Here is an 18,167-nt window from a genome sequence, read left to right as displayed (position 1 = left end):
TCCAGGTCCCGTTGACTTTTAAGGCCGTGAGTAGGTTTCTTTCCTTTTCGGAGGTGCGTTCGCACTGCAGAAAGCCCATAGGAAAGGAGGAGGAGCTGTCAACGGGCATTCTAAGCTGAATGTGCCTGCTCTCGTCAGATCGCGGCCGCCAGCCAGCTTGAGGCTGGCAAGTACCAGTATGGGTGACCGGCTGGGAATCCCAGGTCCCGTTGACTTTTAAGGCCGTGAGTAGTTTTCTTTCCTTTTCGGAGGTGCGTTCGCACTGCAGAAAGCCCATAGGAAAGGAGGAGGGAGCTGTCAACGGGCATTCTAAGCTGAATGTGCCTGCTCTCGTCAGATCGCGGCCGCCAGCCAGCTTGAGGCCTGGCAAGTACCAGTATGGGTGACCGGCTGGGAATCCCAGGTCCCGTTGACTTTAAGGCCGTGAGTGGGTTTCTTTCCGTTTCGGAGGTGCGTTCGCACTGCTGAAAGCCCATAGGAAAGGAGGAGGAGCTGTCAACGGGCATTCTAAGCTGAATGTGCCTGCTCTCGTCAGATCGCGGCCGCCAGCCAGCTTGAGGCCTGGCAAGTACCAGTATGGGTGACCGGCTGGGAATCCCAGGTCCCGTTGACTTTTAAGGCCGTGAGTAGGTTTCTTTCCGTTTCGGAGGTGCGTTCGCACTGCAGAAAGCCCATAGGAAAGGAGGAGGAGCTGTCAACGGGCATTCTAAGCTGAATGTGCCTGCTCTCGTCAGATCGCTCTCGTCAGATCGCGGCCGCCAGCCAGCTTGAGGCCTGGCAAGTACCAGTATGGGTGACCGGCTGGGAATCCCAGGTCCCGTTGACTTTTAAGGCCGTGAGTAGGTTTCTTTCCTTTTCGGAGGTGCGTTCGCACTGCAGAAAGCCCATAGGAAAGGAGGAGGAGCTGTCAACGGGCATTCTAAGCTGAATGTGCCTGCTCTCGTCAGATCGCGGCCGCCAGCCAGCTTGAGGCCTGGCAAGTACCAGTATGGGTGACCGGCTGGGAATCCCAGGTCCCGTTGACTTTTAAGGCCGTGAGTAGGTTTCTTTCCTTTTCGGAGGTGCGTTCGCACTGCAGAAAGCCCATAGGAAAGGAGGAGGAGCTGTCAACGGGCATTCTAAGCTGAATTTGCCTGCTCTCGTCAGATCGCGGCCGCCAGCCAGCTTGAGGCCTGGCAAGTACCAGTATGGGTGACCGGCTGGGAATCCCAGCTCCCGTTGACTTTTAAGGCCGTGAGTAGGTTTCTTTCCGTCTCGGAGGTGCGTTCGCACTGCAGAAAGCCCATAGGAAAGGAGGAGGAGCTGTCAACGGGCATTCTAAGCTGAATGTGCCTGCTCTCGTCAGATCGCGGGCCGCCAGCCAGCTTGAGGCCTGGCAAGTACCAGTATGGGTGACCGGCTGGGAATCCAGGTCCCGTTGACTTTTAAGGCCGTGAGTAGGTTTCTTTCCTTTTCGGAGGTGCGTTCGCACTGCAGAAAGCCCATAGGAAAGGAGGAGGAGCTGTCAACGGGCATTCTAAGCTGAATGTGCCTGCTCTCGTCAGATCGCGGCCGCCAGCCAGCTTGAGGCCTGGCAAGTACCAGTATGGGTGACCGGCTGGGAATCCCAGGTCCCGTTGACTTTTAAGGCCGTGAGTAGGTTTCTTTCCGTTTCGGAGGTGCGTTCGCACTGCAGAAAGCCCATAGGAAAGGAGGAGGAGCTGTCAACGGGCATTCTAAGCTGAATGTGCCTGCTCTCGTCAGATCGCGGCCGCCAGCCAGCTTGAGGCCTGGCAAGTACCAGTATGGGTGACCGGACTGGGAATCCCAGGTCCCGTTGACTTTTAAGGCCGTGAGTAGGTTTATTTCCGTTTCGGAGGTGCGTTCGCACTGCAGAAAGCCCATAGGAAAGGAGGAGGAGCTGTCAACGGGCATTCTAAGCTGAATGTGCCTGCTCTCGTCAGATCGCGGCCGCCAGCCAGCTTGAGGCCTGGCAAGTACCAGTATGGGTGACCGGCTGGGAATCCCAGGTCCCGTTGACTTTTAAGGCCGTGAGTAGGTTTCTTTCCGTTTCGGAGGTGCGTTCGCACTGCAGAAAGCCCATAGGAAAGGAGGAGGAGCTGTCAACGGGCATTCTAAGCTGAATGTGCCTGCTCTCGTCAGATCGCGGCCGCCAGCCAGCTTGAGGCCTGGCAAGTACCAGTATGGGTGAACGGCTGGGAATCCCAGGTCCCGTTGACTTTTAAGGCCGTGAGTAGGTTTCTTTCCTTTTCGGAGGTGCGTTCGCACTGCAAAGGAAAGCCCATAGGAAAGGAGGAGAAGCTGTCAACGGGCATTCTAAGCTGAATGTGCCTGCTCTCGTCAGATCGCGGCCGCCAGCCAGCTTGAGGCCTGGCAAGTACCAGTATGGGTGACCGGCTGGGAATCCCAGGTCCCGTTGACTTTTAAGGCCGTGAGTAGGTTTCTTTCCTTTTCGGAGGTGCGTTCGCACTGCAGAAAGCCCATAGGAAAGGAGGAGGAGCTGTCAACGGGCATTCTAAGCTGAATGTGCCTGCTCTCGTCAGATCGCGGCCGCCAGCCAGCTTGAGGCCTGGCAAGTACCAGTATGGGTGACCGGCTGGGAATCCCAGGTCCCGTTGACTTTTAAGGCCGTGAGTAGGTTTCTTTCCTTTTCGGAGGTGCGTTCGCACTGCAGAAAGCCCATAGGAAAGGAGGGGGAGCTGTCAACGGGCATTCTAAGCTGAATATGCCTGCTCTCGTCAGATCGCAGCCGCCAGCCAGCTTGAGGCCTGGCAAGTACCAGTATGGGTGACCGGCTGGGAATCCCAGGTCCTGTTGACTTTTAAGGCCGTGAGTAGGTTTCTTTCCTTTTCGGAGGTGCGTTCGCACTGCAGAAAGCCCATAGGAAAGGAGGAGGAGCTGTCAACGGGCATTCTAAGCTGAATGTGCCTGCTCTCGTCAGATCGCGGCCCGCCAGCCAGCTTGAGGCCTGGCAAGTACCCGTATGGGTGACCGGCTGGGAATCCCAGGTCCCGTTGACTTTTAAGGCCGTGAGTAGGTTTCTTTCCGTTTCGGAGGTGCGTTCGCACTGCAGAAAGCCCATAGGAAAGGAGGAGGAGCTGTCAACGGGCATTCTAAGCTGAATGTGCCTGCTCTCGTCAGACCGCGGCCGCCAGCCAGCTTGAGGCCTGGCAAGTACCAGTATGGGTGACCGGCTGGGAATCCCAGGTCCCGTTGACTTTTAAGGCCGTGAGTAGGTTTCTTTCCTTTTCGGAGGTGCGTTCGCACTGCAGAAAGCCCATAGGAAAGGAGGAGGAGCTGTCAACGGGCATTCTAAGCTGAATGTGCCTGCTCTCGTCAGATCGCGGCCGCCAGCCAGCTTGAGGCCTGGCAAGTACCAGTATGGGTGACCGGCTGGGAATCCCAGGTCCCGTTGACTTTTAAGGCCGTGAGTAGGTTTCTTTCCTTTTCGGAGGTGCGTTCGCACTGCAGAAAGCCCATAGGAAAGGAGGCGGAGCTGTCAACGGGCATTCTAAGCTGAATGTGCCTGCTCTCGTCAGATCGCGGCCGCCAGGCAGCTTGAGGCCTGGCAAGTACCAGTATGGGTGACCGGCTGGGAATCCCAGGTCCCGTTGACTTTTAAGGCCGTGAGTAGGTTCCTTTCCGTTTCGGAGGTGCGTTCGCACTGCAGAAAGCCCATAGCAAAGGAGGAGGAGCTGTCAACGGGCATTCTAAGCTGAATGTGCCTGCTCTCGTCAGATCGCGGGCCGCCAGCCAGCTTGAGGCCTGGCCAGTACCAGTATGGGTGACCGGCTGGGAATCCCAGGTCCCGTTGACTTTTAAGGCCGTGAGTAGGTTTCTTTCCTTTTCGGAGGTGCGTTCGCACTGCAGAAAGCCCATAGGAAAGGAGGAGGAGCTGTCAACGGGCATTCTAAGCTGAATGTGCCTGCTCTCGTCAGATCGCGGCCGCCAGCCAGCTTGAGGCCTGGCAAGTACCAGTATGGGTGACCGGCTGGGAATCCCAGGTCCCCGTTGACTTTTAAGGCCGTGAGTAGGTTTCTTTCCGTTTCGGAGGTGCGTTCGCACTGCAGAAAGCCCATAGGAAAGGAGGAGGAGCTGTCAACGGGCATTCTAAGCTGAATGTGCCTGCTCTCGTCAGATCGCGGCCGCCAGCCAGCTTGAGGCCTGGCAAGTACCAGTATGGGTGACCGGCTGGGAATCCCAGGTCCCCGTTGACTTTTAAGGCCGTGAGTAGGTTTCTTTCCTTTTCGGAGGTGCGTTCGCACTGCAGAAAGCCCATAGGAAAGGAGGAGGAGCTGTCAACGGGCATTCTAAGCTGAATGTGCCTGCTCTCGTCAGATCGCGGCCGCCAGCCAGCTTGAGGCCTGGCAAGTACCAGTATGGGTGACCGGCTGGGAATCCCAGGTCCCGTTGACTTTTAAGGCCGTGAGTAGGTTTCTTTCCTTTTCGGAGGTGCGTTCGCACTGCAGAAAGCCCATAGGAAAGGAGGAGGAGCTGTCAACGGGCATTCTAAGCTGAATGTGCCTGCTCTCATCAGATCGCGGCCGCCAGCCAGCTTGAGGCCTGGCAAGTAACAGTATGGGTGACCGGCTGGGAATCCCAGGTCCATTGACTTTTAAGGCCGTGAGTAGGTTTCTTTCCTTTTCGGAGGTGCGTTCGCACTGCAGAAAGCCCATAGGAAAGGAGGAGGAGCTGTCAACGGGCATTCTAAGCTGAATTTGCCTGCTCTCGTCAGATCGCGGCCGCCAGCCAGCTTGAGGCTGGCAAGTACCAGTATGGGTGACCGGCTGGGAATCCCAGGTCCCGTTGACTTTTAAGGCCGTGAGTAGGTTTCTTTCCTTTTCGGAGGTGCGTTCGCACTGCAGAAAGCCCATAGGAAAGGAGGAGGAGCTGTCAACGGGCATTCTAGGCTGAATGTGCCTGCTCTCGTCAGATCGCGGCCGCCAGCCAGCTTGAGGCCTGGCAAGTACCAGTATGGGTGACCGGCTGGGAATCCCAGGTCCCGTTGACTTTTAAGGCCGTGAGTAGGTTTCTTTCCGTTTCGGAGGTGCGTTCGCACTGCAGAAAGCCCATAGGAAAGGAGGAGGAGCTGTCAACGGGCATTCTAAGCTGAATGTGCCTGCTCTCGTCAGATCGCGGCCGCCAGCCAGCTTGAGGCCTGGCAAGTACCAGTATGGGTGACCGGCTGGGAATCCCAGGTCCCGTTGACTTTTAAGGCCGTGAGTAGGTTTCTTTCCTTTTCGGAGGTGCGTTCGCACTGCAGAAAGCCCATAGGAAAGGAGGAGGAGCTGTCAACGGGCATTCTAAGCTGAATGTGCCTGCTCTCGTCAGATCGCGGCCGCCAGCCAGCTTGAGGTCTGGCAAGTACCAGTATGGGTGACCGGCTGGGAATCCCAGGTCCCGTTGACTTTTAAGGCCGTGAGTAGGTTTCTTTCCGTTTCGGAGGTGCGTTCGCACTGCAGAAAGCCCATAGGAAAGGAGGAGGAGCTGTCAACGGGCATTCTAAGCTGAATGTGCCTGCTCTCGTCAGATCGCGGCCGCCAGCCAGCTTGAGGCCTGGCAAGTACCAGTATGGGTGACCGGCTGGGAATCCCAGGTCCCGTTGACTTTTAAGGCCGTGAGTAGGTTTCTTTCCTTTTCGGAGGTGCGTTCGCACTGCAGAAAGCCCATAGGAAAGGAGGAGGAGCTGTCAACGGGCATTCTAAGCTGAATGTGCCTGCTCTTGTCAGATCGCGGCCGCCAGCCAGCTTGAGGCCTGGCAAGTACCAGTATGGGTGACCGGCTGGGAATCCCAGGTCCCGTTGACTTTTAAGGCCGTGAGTAGGTTTCTTTCCTTTTCGGAGGTGCGTTCGCACTGCAGAAAGCCCATAGGAAAGGAGGAGGAGCTGTCAACGGGCATTCTAAGCTGAATGTGCCTGCTCTCGTCAGATCGCGGCCGCCAGCCGCTTGAGGCCTGGCAAGTACCAGTATGGGTGACCGGCTGGGAATCCCAGGTCCCGTTGACTTTTAAGGCCGTGAGTAGGTTTCTTTCCTTTTCGGAGGTGCGTTCGCACTGCAGAAAGCCCATAGGAAAGGAGGACGAGCTGTCAACGGGCATTCTAAGCTGAATGTGCCTGCTCTCGTCAGATCGCGGCCGCCAGCCAGCTTGAGGCCTGGCAAGTACCAGTATGGGTGACCGGCTGGGAATCCCAGGTCCCGTTGACTTTTAAGGCCGTGAGTAGGTTTCTTTCCGTTTCGGAGGTGCGTTCGCACTGCAGAAAGCCCATAGGAAAGGAGGAGGAGCTGTCAACGGGCATTCTAAGCTGAATGTGCCTGCTCTCGTCAGATCGCGGCCGCCAGCCAGCTTGAGGCCTGGCAAGTACCAGTATGGGTGACCGGCTGGGAATCCCAGGTCCCGTTGACTTTTAAGGCCGTGAGTAGGTTTCTTTCCTTTTCGGAGGTGCGTTCGCACTGCAGAAAGCCCATAGGAAAGGAGGAGAAGCTGTCAACGGGCATTCTAAGCTGAATGTGCCTGCTCTCGTCAGATCGCGGCCGCCAGCCAGCTTGAGGCCTGGCAAGTACCAGTATGGGTGACCGGCTGGGAATCCCAGGTCCCGTTGACTTTTAAGGCCGTGAGTAGGTTTCTTTCCTTTTCGGAGGTGCGTTCGCACTGCAGAAAGCCCATAGGAAAGGAGGCGGAGCTGTCAACGGGCATTCTAAGCTGAATGTGCCTGCTCTCGTCAGATCGCGGCCGCCAGGCAGCTTGAGGCCTGGCAAGTACCAGTATGGGTGACCGGCTGGGAATCCCAGGTCCCGTTGACTTTTAAGGCCGTGAGTAGGTTCCTTTCCGTTTCGGAGGTGCGTTCGCACTGCAGAAAGCCCATAGCAAAGGAGGAGGAGCTGTCAACGGGCATTCTAAGCTGAATGTGCCTGCTCTCGTCAGATCGCGGCCGCCAGCCAGCTTGAGGCCTGGCCAGTACCAGTATGGGTGACCGGCTGGGAATCCCAGGTCCCGTTGACTTTTAAGGCCGTGAGTAGGTTTCTTTCCTTTTCGGAGGTGCGTTCGCACTGCAGAAAGCCCATAGGAAAGGAGGAGGAGCTGTCAACGGGCATTCTAAGCTGAATGTGCCTGCTCTCGTCAGATTGCGGCCGCCAGCCAGCTTGAGGCCTGGCAAGTACCAGTATGGGTGACCGGCTGGGAATCCCAGGTCCCGTTGACTTTTAAGGCCGTGAGTAGGTTTCTTTCCGTTTCGGAGGTGCGTTCGCACTGCAGAAAGCCCATAGGAAAGGAGGAGGAGCTGTCAACGGGCATTCTAAGCTGAATGTGCCTGCTCTCGTCAGATCGCGGCCGCCAGCCAGCTTGAGGCCTGGCAAGTACCAGTATGGGTGACCGGCTGGGAATCCCAGGTCCCGTTGACTTTTAAGGCCGTGAGTAGGTTTCTTTCCTTTTCGGAGGTGCGTTCGCACTGCAGAAAGCCCATAGGAAAGGAGGAGGAGCTGTCAACGGGCATTCTAAGCTGAATGTGCCTGCTCTCGTCAGATCGCGGCCGCCAGCCAGCTTGAGGCCTGGCAAGTACCAGTATGGGTGACCGGCTGGGAATCCCAGGTCCCGTTGACTTTTAAGGCCGTGAGTAGGTTTCTTTCCTTTTCGGAGGTGCGTTCGCACTGCAGAAAGCCCATAGGAAAGGAGGAGGAGCTGTCAACGGCATTCTAAGCTGAATGTGCCTGCTCTCGTCAGATCGCAGCCGCCAGCCAGCTTGAGGCCTGGCAAGTACCAGTATGGGTGACCGGCTGGGAATCCCAGGTCCCGTTGACTTTTAAGGCCGTGAGTAGGTTTCTTTCCTTTTCGGAGGTGCGTTCGCACTGCAGAAAGCCCATAGGAAAGGAGGAGGAGCTGTCAACGGGCATTCTAATCTGAATGTGCCTGCTCTCGTCAGATCGCAGCCGCCAGCCAGCTTGAGGCCTGGCAAGTACCAGTATGGGTGACCGGCTGGGAATCCCAGGTCCCGTTGACTTTTAAGGCCGTGAGTAGGTTTCTTTCCTTTTCGGAGGTGCGTTCGCACTGCAGAAAGCCCATAGGAAAGGAGGAGGAGCTGTCAACGGGCATTCTAAGCTGAATGTGCCTGCTCTCGTCAGATCGCGGCCGCCAGCCAGCTTGAGGCCTGGCAAGTACCAGTATGGGTGACCGGCTGGGAATCCCAGGTCCCGTTGACTTTTAAGGCCGTGAGTAGGTTTCTTTCCGTTTCGGAGGTGCGTTCGCACTGCAGAAAGCCCATAGGAAAGGAGGAGGAGCTGTCAACGGGCATTCTAAGCTGAATGTGCCTGCTCTCGTCAGATCGCGGCCGCCAGCCAGCTTGAGGCCTGGCAAGTACCAGTATGGGTGACCGGCTGGGAATCCCAGGTCCCGTTGACTTTTAAGGCCGTGAGTAGGTTTCTTTCCTTTTCGGAGGTGCGTTCGCACTGCAGAAAGCCCATAGGAAAGGAGGAGAAGCTGTCAACGGGCATTCTAAGCTGAATGTGCCTGCTCTCGTCAGATCGCGGCCGCCAGCCAGCTTGAGGCCTGGCAAGTACCAGTATGGGTGACCGGCTGGGAATCCCAGGTCCCGTTGACTTTTAAGGCCGTGAGTAGGTTTCTTTCCGTTTCGGAGGTGCGTTCGCACTGCAGAAAGCCCATAGGAAAGGAGGAGGAGCTGTCAACGGGCATTCTAAGCTGAATGTGCCTGCTCTCGTCAGATCGCGGCCGCCAGCCAGCTTGAGGCCTGGCAAGTACCAGTATGGGTGACCGGCTGGGAATCCCAGGTCCCGTTGACTTTTAAGGCCGTGAGTAGGTTTCTTTCCTTTTCGGAGGTGCGTTCGCACTGCAGAAAGCCCATAGGAAAGGAGGAGAAGCTGTCAACGGGCATTCTAAGCTGAATGTGCCTGCTCTCGTCAGATCGCGGCCGCCAGCCAGCTTGAGGCCTGGCAAGTACCAGTATGGGTGACCGGCTGGGAATCCCAGGTCCCGTTGACTTTTAAGGCCGTGAGTAGGTTTCTTTCCTTTTCGGAGGTGCGTTCGCACTGCAGAAAGCCCATAGGAAAGGAGGAGGAGCTGTCAACGGGCATTCTAAGCTGAATGTGCCTGCTCTCGTCCGATCGCGGCCGCCAGCCAGCTTGAGGCCTGGCAAGTAACAGTATGGGTGACCGGCTGGGAATCCCAGGTCCCGTTGACTTTTAAGGCCGTGAGTAGGTTTCTTTCCTTTTCGGAGGTGCGTTCGCACTGCAGAAAGCCCATAGGAAAGGAGGAGGAGCTGTCAACGGGCATTCTAAGCTGAATTTGCCTGCTCTCGTCAGATCGCGGCCGCCAGCCAGCTTGAGGCCTGGCAAGTACCAGTATGGGTGACCGGCTGGGAATCCCAGGTCCCGTTGACTTTTAAGGCCGTGAGTAGGTTTCTTTCCTTTTCGGAGGTGCGTTCGCACTGCAGAAAGCCCATAGGAAAGGAGGAGGAGCTGTCAACGGGCATTCTAAGCTGAATGTGCCTGCTCTTGTCAGATCGCGGCCGCCAGCCAGCTTGAGGCCTGGCAAGTACCAGTATGGGTGACCGGCTGGGAATCCCAGGTCCCGTTGACTTTTAAGGCCGTGAGTAGGTTTCTTTCCTTTTCGGAGGTGCGTTCGCACTGCAGAAAGCCCATAGGAAAGGAGGAGGAGCTGTCAACGGGCATTCTAAGCTGAATGTGCCTGCTCTCGTCAGATCGCGGCCGCCAGCCAGCTTGAGGCCTGGCAAGTACCAGTATGGGTGACCGGCTGGGAATCCCAGGTCCCGTTGACTTTTAAGGCCGTGAGTAGGTTTCTTTCCGTTTCGGAGGTGCGTTCGCACTGCAGAAAGCCCATAGGAAAGGAGGAGGAGCTGTCAACGGGCATTCTAAGCTGAATGTGCCTGCTCTCGTCAGATCGCGGCCGCCAGCCAGCTTGAGGCCTGGCAAGTACCAGTATGGGTGACCGGCTGGGAATCCCAGGTCCCGTTGACTTTTAAGGCCGTGAGTAGGTTTCTTTCCTTTTCGGAGGTGCGTTCGCACTGCAGAAAGCCCATAGGAAAGGAGGAGAAGCTGTCAACGGGCATTCTAAGCTGAATGTGCCTGCTCTCGTCAGATCGCGGCCGGCAGCCAGCTTGAGGCCTGGCAAGTACCAGTATGGGTGACCGGCTGGGAATCCCAGGTCCCGTTGACTTTTAAGGCCGTGAGTAGGTTTCTTTCCGTTTCGGAGGTGCGTTCGCACTGCAGAAAGCCCATAGGAAAGGAGGAGGAGCTGTCAACGGGCATTCTAAGCTGAATGTGCCTGCTCTCGTCAGATCGCGGCCGCCAGCCAGCTTGAGGCCTGGCAAGTACCAGTATGGGTGACCGGCTGGGAATCCCAGGTCCCGTTGACTTTTAAGGCCGTGAGTAGGTTTCTTTCCTTTTCGGAGGTGCGTTCGCACTGCAGAAAGCCCATAGGAAAGGAGGAGAAGCTGTCAACGGGCATTCTAAGCTGAATGTGCCTGCTCTCGTCAGATCGCGGCCGCCAGCCAGCTTGAGGCCTGGCAAGTACCAGTATGGGTGACCGGCTGGGAATCCCAGGTCCCGTTGACTTTTAAGGCCGTGAGTAGGTTTCTTTCCTTTTCGGAGGTGCGTTCGCACTGCAGAAAGCCCATAGGAAAGGAGGAGGAGCTGTCAACGGGCATTCTAAGCTGAATGTGCCTGCTCTCGTCCGATCGCGGCCGCCAGCCAGCTTGAGGCCTGGCAAGTAACAGTATGGGTGACCGGCTGGGAATCCCAGGTCCCGTTGACTTTTAAGGCCGTGAGTAGGTTTCTTTCCTTTTCGGAGGTGCGTTCGCACTGCAGAAAGCCCATAGGAAAGGAGGAGGAGCTGTCAACGGGCATTCTAAGCTGAATTTGCCTGCTCTCGTCAGATCGCGGCCGCCAGCCAGCTTGAGGCCTGGCAAGTACCAGTATGGGTGACCGGCTGGGAATCCCAGGTCCCGTTGACTTTTAAGGCCGTGAGTAGGTTTCTTTCCTTTTCGGAGGTGCGTTCGCACTGCAGAAAGCCCATAGGAAAGGAGGAGGAGCTGTCAACGGGCATTCTAAGCTGAATGTGCCTGCTCTTGTCAGATCGCGGCCGCCAGCCAGCTTGAGGCCTGGCAAGTACCAGTATGGGTGACCGGCTGGGAATCCCAGGTCCCGTTGACTTTTAAGGCCGTGAGTAGGTTTCTTTCCTTTTCGGAGGTGCGTTCGCACTGCAGAAAGCCCATAGGAAAGGAGGAGGAGCTGTCAACGGGCATTCTAAGCTGAATGTGCCTGCTCTCGTCAGATCGCGGCCGCCAGCCAGCTTGAGGCCTGGCAAGTACCAGTATGGGTGACCGGCTGGGAATCCCAGGTCCCGTTGACTTTTAAGGCCGTGAGTAGGTTTCTTTCCTTTTCGGAGGTGCGTTCGCACTGCAGAAAGCCCATAGGAAAGGAGGGGGAGCTGTCAACGGGCATTCTAAGCTGAATGTGCCTGCTCTCGTCAGATCGCAGCCGTCAGCCAGGTTGAGGCCTGGCAAGTACCAGTATTGGTGACCGGCTGGGAATCCCAGGTCCCGTTGACTTTTAAGGCCGTGAGTAGGTTTCTTTCCTTTTCGGAGGTGCGTTCGCACTGCAGAAAGCCCATAGGAAAGGAGGAGGAGCTGTCAACGGGCATTCTAAGCTGAATGTGCCTGCTCTCGTCAGATCGCGGCCGCCAGCCAGCTTGAGGCCTGGCAAGTACCAGTATGGGTGACCGGCTGGGAATCCCAGGTCCCGTTGACTTTTAAGGCCGTGAGTAGGTTTCTTTCCTTTTTGGAGGTGCGTTCGCACTGCAGAAAGCCCATAGGAAAGGAGGAGGAGCTGTCAACGGGCATTCTAAGCTGAATGTGCCTGCTCTCGTCAGATCGCGGCCGCCAGCCAGCTTGAGGCCTGGCAAGTACCAGTATGGGTGACCGGCTGGGAATCCCAGGTCCCGTTGACTTTTAAGGCCGTGAGTAGGTTGCTTTCCTTTTCGGAGGTGCGTTCGCACTGCAGAAAGCCCATAGGAAAGGAGGAGGAGCTGTCAACGGGCATTCTAAGCTGAATGTGCCTGCTCTCGTCAGATCGCGGCCGCCAGCCAGCTTGAGGCCTGGCAAGTACCAGTATGGGTGACCGGCTGGGAATCCCAGGTCCCGTTGACTTTTAAGGCCGTGAGTAGGTTTCTTTCCTTTTCGGAGGTGCGTTCGCACTGCAGAAAGCCCATAGGAAAGGAGGCGGAGCTGTCAACGGGCATTCTAAGCTGAATGTGCCTGCTCTCGTTAGATCGCGGCCGCCAGGCAGCTTGAGGCCTGGCAAGTACCAGTATGGGTGACCGGCTGGGAATCCCAGGTCCCGTTGACTTTTAAGGCCGTGAGTAGGTTCCTTTCCGTTTCGGAGGTGCGTTCGCACTGCAGAAAGCCCATAGCAAAGGAGGAGGAGCTGTCAACGGGCATTCTAAGCTGAATGTGCCTGCTCTCGTCAGATCGCGGCCGCCAGCCAGCTTGAGGCCTGGCCAGTACCAGTATGGGTGACCGGCTGGGAATCCCAGGTCCCGTTGACTTTTAAGGCCGTGAGTAGGTTTCTTTCCTTTTCGGAGGTGCGTTCGCACTGCAGAAAGCCCATAGGAAAGGAGGAGGAGCTGTCAACGGGCATTCTAAGCTGAATGTGCCTGCTCTCGTCAGATCGCGGCCGCCAGCCAGCTTGAGGCCTGGCAAGTACCAGTATGGGTGACCGGCTGGGAATCCCAGGTCCCGTTGACTTTTAAGGCCGTGAGTAGGTTTCTTTCCGTTTCGGAGGTGCGTTCGCACTGCAGAAAGCCCATAGGAAAGGAGGAGGAGCTGTCAACGGGCATTCTAAGCTGAATGTGCCTGCTCTCGTCAGATCGCGGCCGCCAGCCAGCTTGAGGCCTGGCAAGTACCAGTATGGGTGACCGGCTGGGAATCCCAGGTCCCGTTGACTTTTAAGGCCGTGAGTAGGTTTCTTTCCTTTTCGGAGGTGCGTTCGCACTGCAGAAAGCCCATAGGAAAGGAGGAGGAGCTGTCAACGGGCATTCTAAGCTGAATGTGCCTGCTCTCGTCAGATCGCGGCCGCCAGCCAGCTTGAGGCCTGGCAAGTACCAGTATGGGTGACCGGCTGGGAATCCCAGGTCCCGTTGACTTTTAAGGCCGTGAGTAGGTTTCTTTCCTTTTCGGAGGTGCGTTCGCACTGCAGAAAGCCCATAGGAAAGGAGGAGGAGCTGTCAACGGCATTCTAAGCTGAATGTGCCTGCTCTCGTCAGATCGCGGCCGCCAGCCAGCTTGAGGCCTGGCAAGTACCAGTATGGGTGACCGGCTGGGAATCCCAGGTCCCGTTGACTTTTAAGGCCGTGAGTAGGTTTCTTTCCTTTTCGGAGGTGCGTTCGCACTGCAGAAAGCCCATAGGAAAGGAGGAGGAGCTGTCAACGGGCATTCTAATCTGAATGTGCCTGCTCTCGTCAGATCGCAGCCGCCAGCCAGCTTGAGGCCTGGCAAGTACCAGTATGGGTGACCGGCTGGGAATCCCAGGTCCCGTTGACTTTTAAGGCCGTGAGTAGGTTTCTTTCCTTTTCGGAGGTGCGTTCGCACTGCAGAAAGCCCATAGGAAAGGAGGAGGAGCTGTCAACGGGCATTCTAATCTGAATGTGCCTGCTCTCGTCAGATCGCAGCCGCCAGCCAGCTTGAGGCCTGGCAAGTACCAGTATGGGTGACCGGCTGGGAATCCCAGGTCCCGTTGACTTTTAAGGCCGTGAGTAGGTTTCTTTCCTTTTCGGAGGTGCGTTCGCACTGCAGAAAGCCCATAGGAAAGGAGGAGGAGCTGTCAACGGGCATTCTAAGCTGAATGTGCCTGCTCTCGTCAGATCGCGGCCGCCAGCCAGCTTGAGGCCTGGCAAGTACCAGTATGGGTGACCGGCTGGGAATCCCAGGTCCCGTTGACTTTTAAGGCCGTGAGTAGGTTTCTTTCCTTTTCGGAGGTGCGTTCGCACTGCAGAAAGCCCATAGGAAAGGAGGAGGAGCTGTCAACGGGCATTCTAAGCTGAATGTGCCTGCTCTCGTCAGACCGCGACCGCCAGCCAGCTTGAGGCCTGGCAAGTACCAGTATGGGTGACCGGCTGGGAATCCCAGGTCCCGTTGACTTTTAAGGCCGTGAGTAGGTTTCTTTCCTTTTCGGAGGTGCGTTCGCACTGCAGAAAGCCCATAGGAAAGGAGGAGGAGCTGTCAACGGGCATTCTAAGCTGAATTTGCCTGCTCTCGTCAGATCGCGGCCGCCAGCCAGCTTGAGGCCTGGCAAGTACCAGTATGGGTGACCGGCTGGGAATCCCAGGTCCCGTTGACTTTTAAGGCCGTGAGTAGGTTTCTTTCCTTTTCGGAGGTGCGTTCGCACTGCAGAAAGCCCATAGGAAAGGAGGAGGAGCTGTCAACGGGCATTCTAAGCTGAATGTGCCTGCTCTTGTCAGATCGCGGCCGCCAGCCAGCTTGAGGCCTGGCAAGTACCAGTATGGGTGACCGGCTGGGAATCCCAGGTCCCGTTGACTTTTAAGGCCGTGAGTAGGTTTCTTTCCTTTTCGGAGGTGCGTTCGCACTGCAGAAAGCCCATAGGAAAGGAGGAGGAGCTGTCAACGGGCATTCTAAGCTGAATGTGCCTGCTCTCGTCAGATCGCGGCCGCCAGCCGCTTGAGGTCTGGCAAGTACCAGTATGGGTGACCGGCTGGGAATCCCAGGTCCCGTTGACTTTTAAGGCCGTGAGTAGGTTTCTTTCCTTTTCGGAGGTGCGTTCGCACTGCAGAAAGCCCATAGGAAAGGAGGACGAGCTGTCAACGGGCATTCTAAGCTGAATGTGCCTGCTCTCGTCAGATCGTGGCCGCCAGCCAGCTTGAGGCCTGGCAAGTACCAGTATGGGTGACCGGCTGGGAATCCCAGGTCCCGTTGACTTTTAAGGCCGTGAGTAGGTTTCTTTCCTTTTCGGAGGTGCGTTCGCACTGCAGAAAGCCCATAGGAAAGGAGGGGGAGCTGTCAACGGGCATTCTAAGCTGAATGTGCCTGCTCTCGTCAGATCGCGGCCGCCAGCCAGCTTGAGGCCTGGCAAGTACCAGTATGGGTGACCGGCTGGGAATCCCAGGTCCCGTTGACTTTTAAGGCCGTGAGTAGGTTTCTTTCCTTTTCGGAGGTGCGTTCGCACTGCAGAAAGCCCATAGGAAAGGAGGCGGAGCTGTCAACGGGCATTCTAAGCTGAATGTGCCTGCTCTCGTCAGATCGCGGCCGCCAGCCAGCTTGAGGCCTGGCAAGTACCAGTATGGGTGACCGGCTGGGAATCCCAGGTCCCGTTGACTTTTAAGGCCGTGAGTAGGTTTCTTTCCGTTTCGGAGGTGCGTTCGCACTGCAGAAAGCCCATAGGAAAGGAGGAGGAGCTGTCAACGGGCATTCTAAGCTGAATGTGCCTGCTCTCGTCAGATCGCGGCCGCCAGCCAGCTTGAGGCCTGGCAAGTACCAGTATGGGTGACCGGCTGGGAATCCCAGGTCCCGTTGGCTTTTAAGGCCGTGAGTAGGTTTCTTTCCTTTTCGGAGGTGCGTTCGCACTGCAGAAAGCCCATAGGAAAGGAGGAGGAGCTGTCAACGGGCATTCTAAGCTGAATGTGCCTGCTCTCGTCAGATCGCGGCCGCCAGCCAGCTTGAGGCCTGGCAAGTACCAGTATGGGTGACCGGCTGGGAATCCCAGGTCCCGTTGACTTTTAAGGCCGTGAGTAGGTTTCTTTCCTTTTCGGAGGTGCGTTCGCACTGCAGAAAGCCCATAGGAAAGGAGGAGGAGCTGTCAACGGGCATTCTAAGCTGAATGTGCCTGCTCTCGTCAGATCGCGGCCGCCAGCCAGCTTGAGGCCTGGCAAGTACCAGTATGGGTGACCGGCTGGGAATCCCAGGTCCCGTTGACTTTTAAGGCCGTGAGTAGGTTGCTTTCCTTTTCGGAGGTGCGTTCGCACTGCAGAAAGCCCATAGGAAAGGAGGAGGAGCTGTCAACGGGCATTCTAAGCTGAATGTGCCTGCTCTCGTCAGATCGCGGCCGCCAGCCAGCTAGAGGCCTGGCAAGTACCAGTATGGGTGACCGGCTGGGAATCCCAGGTCCCGTTGACTTTTAAGGCCGTGAGTAGGTTTCTTTCCTTTTCGGAGGTGCGTTCACACTGCAGAAAGCCCATAGGAAAGGAGGAGGAGCTGTCAATGGGCATTCTAAGCTGAATGTGCCTGCTCTCGTCAGATCGCGGCCGCCAGCCAGCTTGAGGCCTGGCAAGTACCAGATATGGGTGACCGGCTGGGAATCCCAGGTCCCGTTGACTTTTAAGGCCGTGAGTAGGTTTCTTTCCTTTTCGGAAGTGCGTTCGCACTGCAGAAAGCCCATAGGAAAGGAGGAGGAGCTATCAACGGGCATTCTAAGCTGAATGTGCCTGCTCTCGTCAGATCGCGGCCGCCAGCCAGCTTGAGGCCTGGCAAGTACCAGTATGGGTGACCGGCTGGGAATCCCAGGTCCCGTTGACTTTTAAGGCCGTGAGTAGGTTTCTTTCCTTTTCGGAGGTGCGTTCGCACTGCAGAAAGCCCATAGGAAAGGAGGAGGAGCTGTCAACGGGCATTCTAAGCTGAATGTGCCTGCTCTCGTCAGATCGCGGCCGCCAGCCAGCTTGAGGCCTGGCAAGTACCAGTATGGGTGACCGGCTGGGAATCCCAGGTCCCGTTGACTTTTAAGGCCGTGAGTAGGTTTCTTTCCGTTTCGGAGGTGCGTTCGCATTGCAGAAAGCCCATAGGAAAGGAGGAGGAGCTGTCAACGGGCATTCTAAGCTGAATGTGCCTGCTCTCGTCAGATCGCGGCCGCCAGCCAGCTTGAGGCCTGGCAAGTACCAGTATGGGTGACCGGCTGGGAATCCCAGGTCCCGTTGACTTTTAAGGCCGTGAGTAGGTTTCTTTCCTTTTCGGAGGTGCGTTCGCACTGCAGAAAGCCCATAGGAAAGGAGGAGGAGCTGTCAACGGGCATTCTAAGCTGAATGTGCCTGCTCTCGTCAGATCGCGGCCGCCAGCCAGCTTGAGGCCTGGCAAGTACCAGTATGGGTGACCGGCTGGGAATCCCAGGTCCCGTTGACTTTTAAGGCCGTGAGTAGGTTGCTTTCCTTTTCGGAGGTGCGTTCGCACTGCAGAAAGCCCATAGGAAAGGAGGAGGAGCTGTCAACGGGCATTCTAAGCTGAATGTGCCTGCTCTCGTCAGATCGCGGCCGCCAGCCAGCTTGAGGCCTGGCAAGTACCAGTATGGGTGACCGGCTGGGAATCCCAGGTCCCGTTGACTTTTAAGGCCGTGAGTAGGTTTCTTTCCTTTTCGGAAGTGCGTTCGCACTGCAGAAAGCCCATAGGAAAGGAGGAGGAGCTGTCAACGGGCATTCTAAGCTGAATGTGCCTGCTCTCGTCAGATCGCGGCCGCCAGCCAGCTTGAGGCCTGGCAAGTACCAGTATGGGTGACCGGCTGGGAATCCCAGGTCCCGTTGACTTTTAAGGCCGTGAGTAGGTTTCTTTCCTTTTCGGAGGTGCGTTCGCACTGCAGAAAGCCCATAGGAAAGGAGGAGGAGCTGTCAACGGGCATTCTAAGCTGAATGTGCCTGCTCTCGTCAGATCGCGGCCGCCAGCCAGCTTGAGGCCTGGCAAGTACCAGTATGGGTGACCGGCTGGGAATCCCAGGTCCCGTTGACTTTTAAGGCCGTGAGTAGGTTTCTTTCCTTTTCGGAAGTGCGTTCGCACTGCAGAAAGCCCATAGGAAAGGAGGAGGAGCTATCAACGGGCATTCTAAGCTGAATGTGCCTGCTCTCGTCAGATCGCGGCCGCCAGCCAGCTTGAGGCCTGGCAAGTACCAGTATGGGTGACCGGCTGGGAATCCCAGGTCCCGTTGACTTTTAAGGCCGTGAGTAGGTTTCTTTCCTTTTCGGAGGTGCGTTCGCACTGCAGAAAGCCCATAGGAAAGGAGGAGGAGCTGTCAACGGGCATTCTAAGCTGAATGTGCCTGCTCTCGTCAGATCGCGGCCGCCAGCCAGCTTGAGGCCTGGCAAGTACCAGTATGGGTGACCGGCTGGGAATCCCAGGTCTCGTTGACTTTTAAGGCCGTGAGTAGGTTTCTTT

The 18,167-nt window shown here is 56.7% G+C and overlaps 83 pseudogenes; all 83 read left to right on the top strand.

The window, feature by feature from the left end:
* Nucleotides 1-296: 296 nt before the first annotated feature.
* Nucleotides 297-415, top strand: LOC136598126 (5S ribosomal RNA; annotated as a pseudogene).
* Nucleotides 416-494: 79 nt separating this feature from the next.
* On the top strand, nucleotides 495-613 carry LOC136598124 (5S ribosomal RNA; annotated as a pseudogene).
* A 293-nt stretch (nucleotides 614-906) lies between these two features.
* On the top strand, nucleotides 907-1,025 carry LOC136598123 (5S ribosomal RNA; annotated as a pseudogene).
* A 279-nt stretch (nucleotides 1,026-1,304) lies between these two features.
* On the top strand, nucleotides 1,305-1,423 carry LOC136598291 (5S ribosomal RNA; annotated as a pseudogene).
* An 80-nt stretch (nucleotides 1,424-1,503) lies between these two features.
* Nucleotides 1,504-1,622, top strand: LOC136598122 (5S ribosomal RNA; annotated as a pseudogene).
* Nucleotides 1,623-1,702: 80 nt separating this feature from the next.
* On the top strand, nucleotides 1,703-1,822 carry LOC136598290 (5S ribosomal RNA; annotated as a pseudogene).
* Nucleotides 1,823-1,902: 80 nt separating this feature from the next.
* Nucleotides 1,903-2,021, top strand: LOC136598121 (5S ribosomal RNA; annotated as a pseudogene).
* Nucleotides 2,022-2,101: 80 nt separating this feature from the next.
* LOC136598301 (5S ribosomal RNA) lies at nucleotides 2,102-2,220 on the top strand (annotated as a pseudogene).
* An 83-nt stretch (nucleotides 2,221-2,303) lies between these two features.
* LOC136598065 (5S ribosomal RNA) lies at nucleotides 2,304-2,422 on the top strand (annotated as a pseudogene).
* Nucleotides 2,423-2,502: 80 nt separating this feature from the next.
* LOC136598120 (5S ribosomal RNA) lies at nucleotides 2,503-2,621 on the top strand (annotated as a pseudogene).
* Nucleotides 2,622-2,701: 80 nt separating this feature from the next.
* LOC136598015 (5S ribosomal RNA) lies at nucleotides 2,702-2,820 on the top strand (annotated as a pseudogene).
* An 80-nt stretch (nucleotides 2,821-2,900) lies between these two features.
* Nucleotides 2,901-3,020, top strand: LOC136598312 (5S ribosomal RNA; annotated as a pseudogene).
* An 80-nt stretch (nucleotides 3,021-3,100) lies between these two features.
* On the top strand, nucleotides 3,101-3,219 carry LOC136598157 (5S ribosomal RNA; annotated as a pseudogene).
* An 80-nt stretch (nucleotides 3,220-3,299) lies between these two features.
* On the top strand, nucleotides 3,300-3,418 carry LOC136598119 (5S ribosomal RNA; annotated as a pseudogene).
* Nucleotides 3,419-3,498: 80 nt separating this feature from the next.
* On the top strand, nucleotides 3,499-3,617 carry LOC136598034 (5S ribosomal RNA; annotated as a pseudogene).
* An 80-nt stretch (nucleotides 3,618-3,697) lies between these two features.
* LOC136598300 (5S ribosomal RNA) lies at nucleotides 3,698-3,817 on the top strand (annotated as a pseudogene).
* An 80-nt stretch (nucleotides 3,818-3,897) lies between these two features.
* Nucleotides 3,898-4,017, top strand: LOC136598145 (5S ribosomal RNA; annotated as a pseudogene).
* An 80-nt stretch (nucleotides 4,018-4,097) lies between these two features.
* On the top strand, nucleotides 4,098-4,217 carry LOC136598144 (5S ribosomal RNA; annotated as a pseudogene).
* Nucleotides 4,218-4,297: 80 nt separating this feature from the next.
* LOC136598117 (5S ribosomal RNA) lies at nucleotides 4,298-4,416 on the top strand (annotated as a pseudogene).
* Nucleotides 4,417-4,892: 476 nt separating this feature from the next.
* LOC136598177 (5S ribosomal RNA) lies at nucleotides 4,893-5,011 on the top strand (annotated as a pseudogene).
* An 80-nt stretch (nucleotides 5,012-5,091) lies between these two features.
* Nucleotides 5,092-5,210, top strand: LOC136598116 (5S ribosomal RNA; annotated as a pseudogene).
* An 80-nt stretch (nucleotides 5,211-5,290) lies between these two features.
* LOC136598221 (5S ribosomal RNA) lies at nucleotides 5,291-5,409 on the top strand (annotated as a pseudogene).
* Nucleotides 5,410-5,489: 80 nt separating this feature from the next.
* On the top strand, nucleotides 5,490-5,608 carry LOC136598115 (5S ribosomal RNA; annotated as a pseudogene).
* An 80-nt stretch (nucleotides 5,609-5,688) lies between these two features.
* Nucleotides 5,689-5,807, top strand: LOC136598255 (5S ribosomal RNA; annotated as a pseudogene).
* Nucleotides 5,808-5,887: 80 nt separating this feature from the next.
* Nucleotides 5,888-6,005, top strand: LOC136598279 (5S ribosomal RNA; annotated as a pseudogene).
* An 80-nt stretch (nucleotides 6,006-6,085) lies between these two features.
* Nucleotides 6,086-6,204, top strand: LOC136598053 (5S ribosomal RNA; annotated as a pseudogene).
* Nucleotides 6,205-6,284: 80 nt separating this feature from the next.
* Nucleotides 6,285-6,403, top strand: LOC136598040 (5S ribosomal RNA; annotated as a pseudogene).
* An 80-nt stretch (nucleotides 6,404-6,483) lies between these two features.
* On the top strand, nucleotides 6,484-6,602 carry LOC136598114 (5S ribosomal RNA; annotated as a pseudogene).
* An 80-nt stretch (nucleotides 6,603-6,682) lies between these two features.
* LOC136597912 (5S ribosomal RNA) lies at nucleotides 6,683-6,801 on the top strand (annotated as a pseudogene).
* An 80-nt stretch (nucleotides 6,802-6,881) lies between these two features.
* Nucleotides 6,882-7,000, top strand: LOC136598134 (5S ribosomal RNA; annotated as a pseudogene).
* Nucleotides 7,001-7,080: 80 nt separating this feature from the next.
* LOC136598238 (5S ribosomal RNA) lies at nucleotides 7,081-7,199 on the top strand (annotated as a pseudogene).
* An 80-nt stretch (nucleotides 7,200-7,279) lies between these two features.
* Nucleotides 7,280-7,398, top strand: LOC136598112 (5S ribosomal RNA; annotated as a pseudogene).
* Nucleotides 7,399-7,478: 80 nt separating this feature from the next.
* On the top strand, nucleotides 7,479-7,597 carry LOC136598111 (5S ribosomal RNA; annotated as a pseudogene).
* A 79-nt stretch (nucleotides 7,598-7,676) lies between these two features.
* On the top strand, nucleotides 7,677-7,796 carry LOC136598306 (5S ribosomal RNA; annotated as a pseudogene).
* A 79-nt stretch (nucleotides 7,797-7,875) lies between these two features.
* LOC136598171 (5S ribosomal RNA) lies at nucleotides 7,876-7,994 on the top strand (annotated as a pseudogene).
* Nucleotides 7,995-8,074: 80 nt separating this feature from the next.
* On the top strand, nucleotides 8,075-8,193 carry LOC136598110 (5S ribosomal RNA; annotated as a pseudogene).
* An 80-nt stretch (nucleotides 8,194-8,273) lies between these two features.
* Nucleotides 8,274-8,392, top strand: LOC136598109 (5S ribosomal RNA; annotated as a pseudogene).
* Nucleotides 8,393-8,472: 80 nt separating this feature from the next.
* Nucleotides 8,473-8,591, top strand: LOC136598108 (5S ribosomal RNA; annotated as a pseudogene).
* An 80-nt stretch (nucleotides 8,592-8,671) lies between these two features.
* On the top strand, nucleotides 8,672-8,790 carry LOC136598106 (5S ribosomal RNA; annotated as a pseudogene).
* An 80-nt stretch (nucleotides 8,791-8,870) lies between these two features.
* Nucleotides 8,871-8,989, top strand: LOC136598105 (5S ribosomal RNA; annotated as a pseudogene).
* Nucleotides 8,990-9,069: 80 nt separating this feature from the next.
* LOC136598276 (5S ribosomal RNA) lies at nucleotides 9,070-9,188 on the top strand (annotated as a pseudogene).
* An 80-nt stretch (nucleotides 9,189-9,268) lies between these two features.
* LOC136598205 (5S ribosomal RNA) lies at nucleotides 9,269-9,387 on the top strand (annotated as a pseudogene).
* Nucleotides 9,388-9,467: 80 nt separating this feature from the next.
* On the top strand, nucleotides 9,468-9,586 carry LOC136598254 (5S ribosomal RNA; annotated as a pseudogene).
* Nucleotides 9,587-9,666: 80 nt separating this feature from the next.
* LOC136598104 (5S ribosomal RNA) lies at nucleotides 9,667-9,785 on the top strand (annotated as a pseudogene).
* Nucleotides 9,786-9,865: 80 nt separating this feature from the next.
* LOC136598103 (5S ribosomal RNA) lies at nucleotides 9,866-9,984 on the top strand (annotated as a pseudogene).
* Nucleotides 9,985-10,064: 80 nt separating this feature from the next.
* Nucleotides 10,065-10,183, top strand: LOC136598196 (5S ribosomal RNA; annotated as a pseudogene).
* Nucleotides 10,184-10,263: 80 nt separating this feature from the next.
* On the top strand, nucleotides 10,264-10,382 carry LOC136598102 (5S ribosomal RNA; annotated as a pseudogene).
* Nucleotides 10,383-10,462: 80 nt separating this feature from the next.
* On the top strand, nucleotides 10,463-10,581 carry LOC136598100 (5S ribosomal RNA; annotated as a pseudogene).
* Nucleotides 10,582-10,661: 80 nt separating this feature from the next.
* LOC136598275 (5S ribosomal RNA) lies at nucleotides 10,662-10,780 on the top strand (annotated as a pseudogene).
* Nucleotides 10,781-10,860: 80 nt separating this feature from the next.
* LOC136598204 (5S ribosomal RNA) lies at nucleotides 10,861-10,979 on the top strand (annotated as a pseudogene).
* Nucleotides 10,980-11,059: 80 nt separating this feature from the next.
* On the top strand, nucleotides 11,060-11,178 carry LOC136598253 (5S ribosomal RNA; annotated as a pseudogene).
* An 80-nt stretch (nucleotides 11,179-11,258) lies between these two features.
* Nucleotides 11,259-11,377, top strand: LOC136598099 (5S ribosomal RNA; annotated as a pseudogene).
* Nucleotides 11,378-11,457: 80 nt separating this feature from the next.
* Nucleotides 11,458-11,576, top strand: LOC136598308 (5S ribosomal RNA; annotated as a pseudogene).
* Nucleotides 11,577-11,656: 80 nt separating this feature from the next.
* Nucleotides 11,657-11,775, top strand: LOC136598098 (5S ribosomal RNA; annotated as a pseudogene).
* Nucleotides 11,776-11,855: 80 nt separating this feature from the next.
* Nucleotides 11,856-11,974, top strand: LOC136598097 (5S ribosomal RNA; annotated as a pseudogene).
* Nucleotides 11,975-12,054: 80 nt separating this feature from the next.
* Nucleotides 12,055-12,173, top strand: LOC136598095 (5S ribosomal RNA; annotated as a pseudogene).
* Nucleotides 12,174-12,253: 80 nt separating this feature from the next.
* LOC136598326 (5S ribosomal RNA) lies at nucleotides 12,254-12,372 on the top strand (annotated as a pseudogene).
* An 80-nt stretch (nucleotides 12,373-12,452) lies between these two features.
* Nucleotides 12,453-12,571, top strand: LOC136598133 (5S ribosomal RNA; annotated as a pseudogene).
* Nucleotides 12,572-12,651: 80 nt separating this feature from the next.
* LOC136598094 (5S ribosomal RNA) lies at nucleotides 12,652-12,770 on the top strand (annotated as a pseudogene).
* Nucleotides 12,771-12,850: 80 nt separating this feature from the next.
* On the top strand, nucleotides 12,851-12,969 carry LOC136598093 (5S ribosomal RNA; annotated as a pseudogene).
* Nucleotides 12,970-13,049: 80 nt separating this feature from the next.
* LOC136598092 (5S ribosomal RNA) lies at nucleotides 13,050-13,168 on the top strand (annotated as a pseudogene).
* A 278-nt stretch (nucleotides 13,169-13,446) lies between these two features.
* Nucleotides 13,447-13,565, top strand: LOC136598170 (5S ribosomal RNA; annotated as a pseudogene).
* Nucleotides 13,566-13,645: 80 nt separating this feature from the next.
* Nucleotides 13,646-13,764, top strand: LOC136598169 (5S ribosomal RNA; annotated as a pseudogene).
* An 80-nt stretch (nucleotides 13,765-13,844) lies between these two features.
* On the top strand, nucleotides 13,845-13,963 carry LOC136598091 (5S ribosomal RNA; annotated as a pseudogene).
* Nucleotides 13,964-14,043: 80 nt separating this feature from the next.
* On the top strand, nucleotides 14,044-14,162 carry LOC136598270 (5S ribosomal RNA; annotated as a pseudogene).
* Nucleotides 14,163-14,242: 80 nt separating this feature from the next.
* On the top strand, nucleotides 14,243-14,361 carry LOC136598203 (5S ribosomal RNA; annotated as a pseudogene).
* An 80-nt stretch (nucleotides 14,362-14,441) lies between these two features.
* On the top strand, nucleotides 14,442-14,560 carry LOC136598252 (5S ribosomal RNA; annotated as a pseudogene).
* A 278-nt stretch (nucleotides 14,561-14,838) lies between these two features.
* Nucleotides 14,839-14,957, top strand: LOC136598233 (5S ribosomal RNA; annotated as a pseudogene).
* Nucleotides 14,958-15,037: 80 nt separating this feature from the next.
* LOC136598090 (5S ribosomal RNA) lies at nucleotides 15,038-15,156 on the top strand (annotated as a pseudogene).
* An 80-nt stretch (nucleotides 15,157-15,236) lies between these two features.
* Nucleotides 15,237-15,355, top strand: LOC136598088 (5S ribosomal RNA; annotated as a pseudogene).
* An 80-nt stretch (nucleotides 15,356-15,435) lies between these two features.
* Nucleotides 15,436-15,554, top strand: LOC136598150 (5S ribosomal RNA; annotated as a pseudogene).
* An 80-nt stretch (nucleotides 15,555-15,634) lies between these two features.
* Nucleotides 15,635-15,753, top strand: LOC136598087 (5S ribosomal RNA; annotated as a pseudogene).
* Nucleotides 15,754-15,833: 80 nt separating this feature from the next.
* Nucleotides 15,834-15,952, top strand: LOC136598086 (5S ribosomal RNA; annotated as a pseudogene).
* Nucleotides 15,953-16,032: 80 nt separating this feature from the next.
* On the top strand, nucleotides 16,033-16,151 carry LOC136598181 (5S ribosomal RNA; annotated as a pseudogene).
* A 280-nt stretch (nucleotides 16,152-16,431) lies between these two features.
* LOC136598213 (5S ribosomal RNA) lies at nucleotides 16,432-16,550 on the top strand (annotated as a pseudogene).
* Nucleotides 16,551-16,630: 80 nt separating this feature from the next.
* Nucleotides 16,631-16,749, top strand: LOC136598084 (5S ribosomal RNA; annotated as a pseudogene).
* Nucleotides 16,750-16,829: 80 nt separating this feature from the next.
* On the top strand, nucleotides 16,830-16,948 carry LOC136598083 (5S ribosomal RNA; annotated as a pseudogene).
* An 80-nt stretch (nucleotides 16,949-17,028) lies between these two features.
* LOC136598082 (5S ribosomal RNA) lies at nucleotides 17,029-17,147 on the top strand (annotated as a pseudogene).
* An 80-nt stretch (nucleotides 17,148-17,227) lies between these two features.
* On the top strand, nucleotides 17,228-17,346 carry LOC136598081 (5S ribosomal RNA; annotated as a pseudogene).
* Nucleotides 17,347-17,426: 80 nt separating this feature from the next.
* On the top strand, nucleotides 17,427-17,545 carry LOC136598080 (5S ribosomal RNA; annotated as a pseudogene).
* An 80-nt stretch (nucleotides 17,546-17,625) lies between these two features.
* On the top strand, nucleotides 17,626-17,744 carry LOC136598079 (5S ribosomal RNA; annotated as a pseudogene).
* An 80-nt stretch (nucleotides 17,745-17,824) lies between these two features.
* On the top strand, nucleotides 17,825-17,943 carry LOC136598212 (5S ribosomal RNA; annotated as a pseudogene).
* An 80-nt stretch (nucleotides 17,944-18,023) lies between these two features.
* LOC136598192 (5S ribosomal RNA) lies at nucleotides 18,024-18,142 on the top strand (annotated as a pseudogene).
* Nucleotides 18,143-18,167: the final 25 nt, after the last annotated feature.

The sequence above is a fragment of the Eleutherodactylus coqui genome, unplaced genomic scaffold (assembly GCF_035609145.1).
Source record: "Eleutherodactylus coqui strain aEleCoq1 unplaced genomic scaffold, aEleCoq1.hap1 HAP1_SCAFFOLD_448, whole genome shotgun sequence".
Taxonomy (NCBI): domain Eukaryota; kingdom Metazoa; phylum Chordata; class Amphibia; order Anura; family Eleutherodactylidae; genus Eleutherodactylus; species Eleutherodactylus coqui.
The sequence above is the reverse complement of the archived record's forward strand: the minus strand, read 5'-3'. Positions and strand labels throughout refer to the sequence as shown.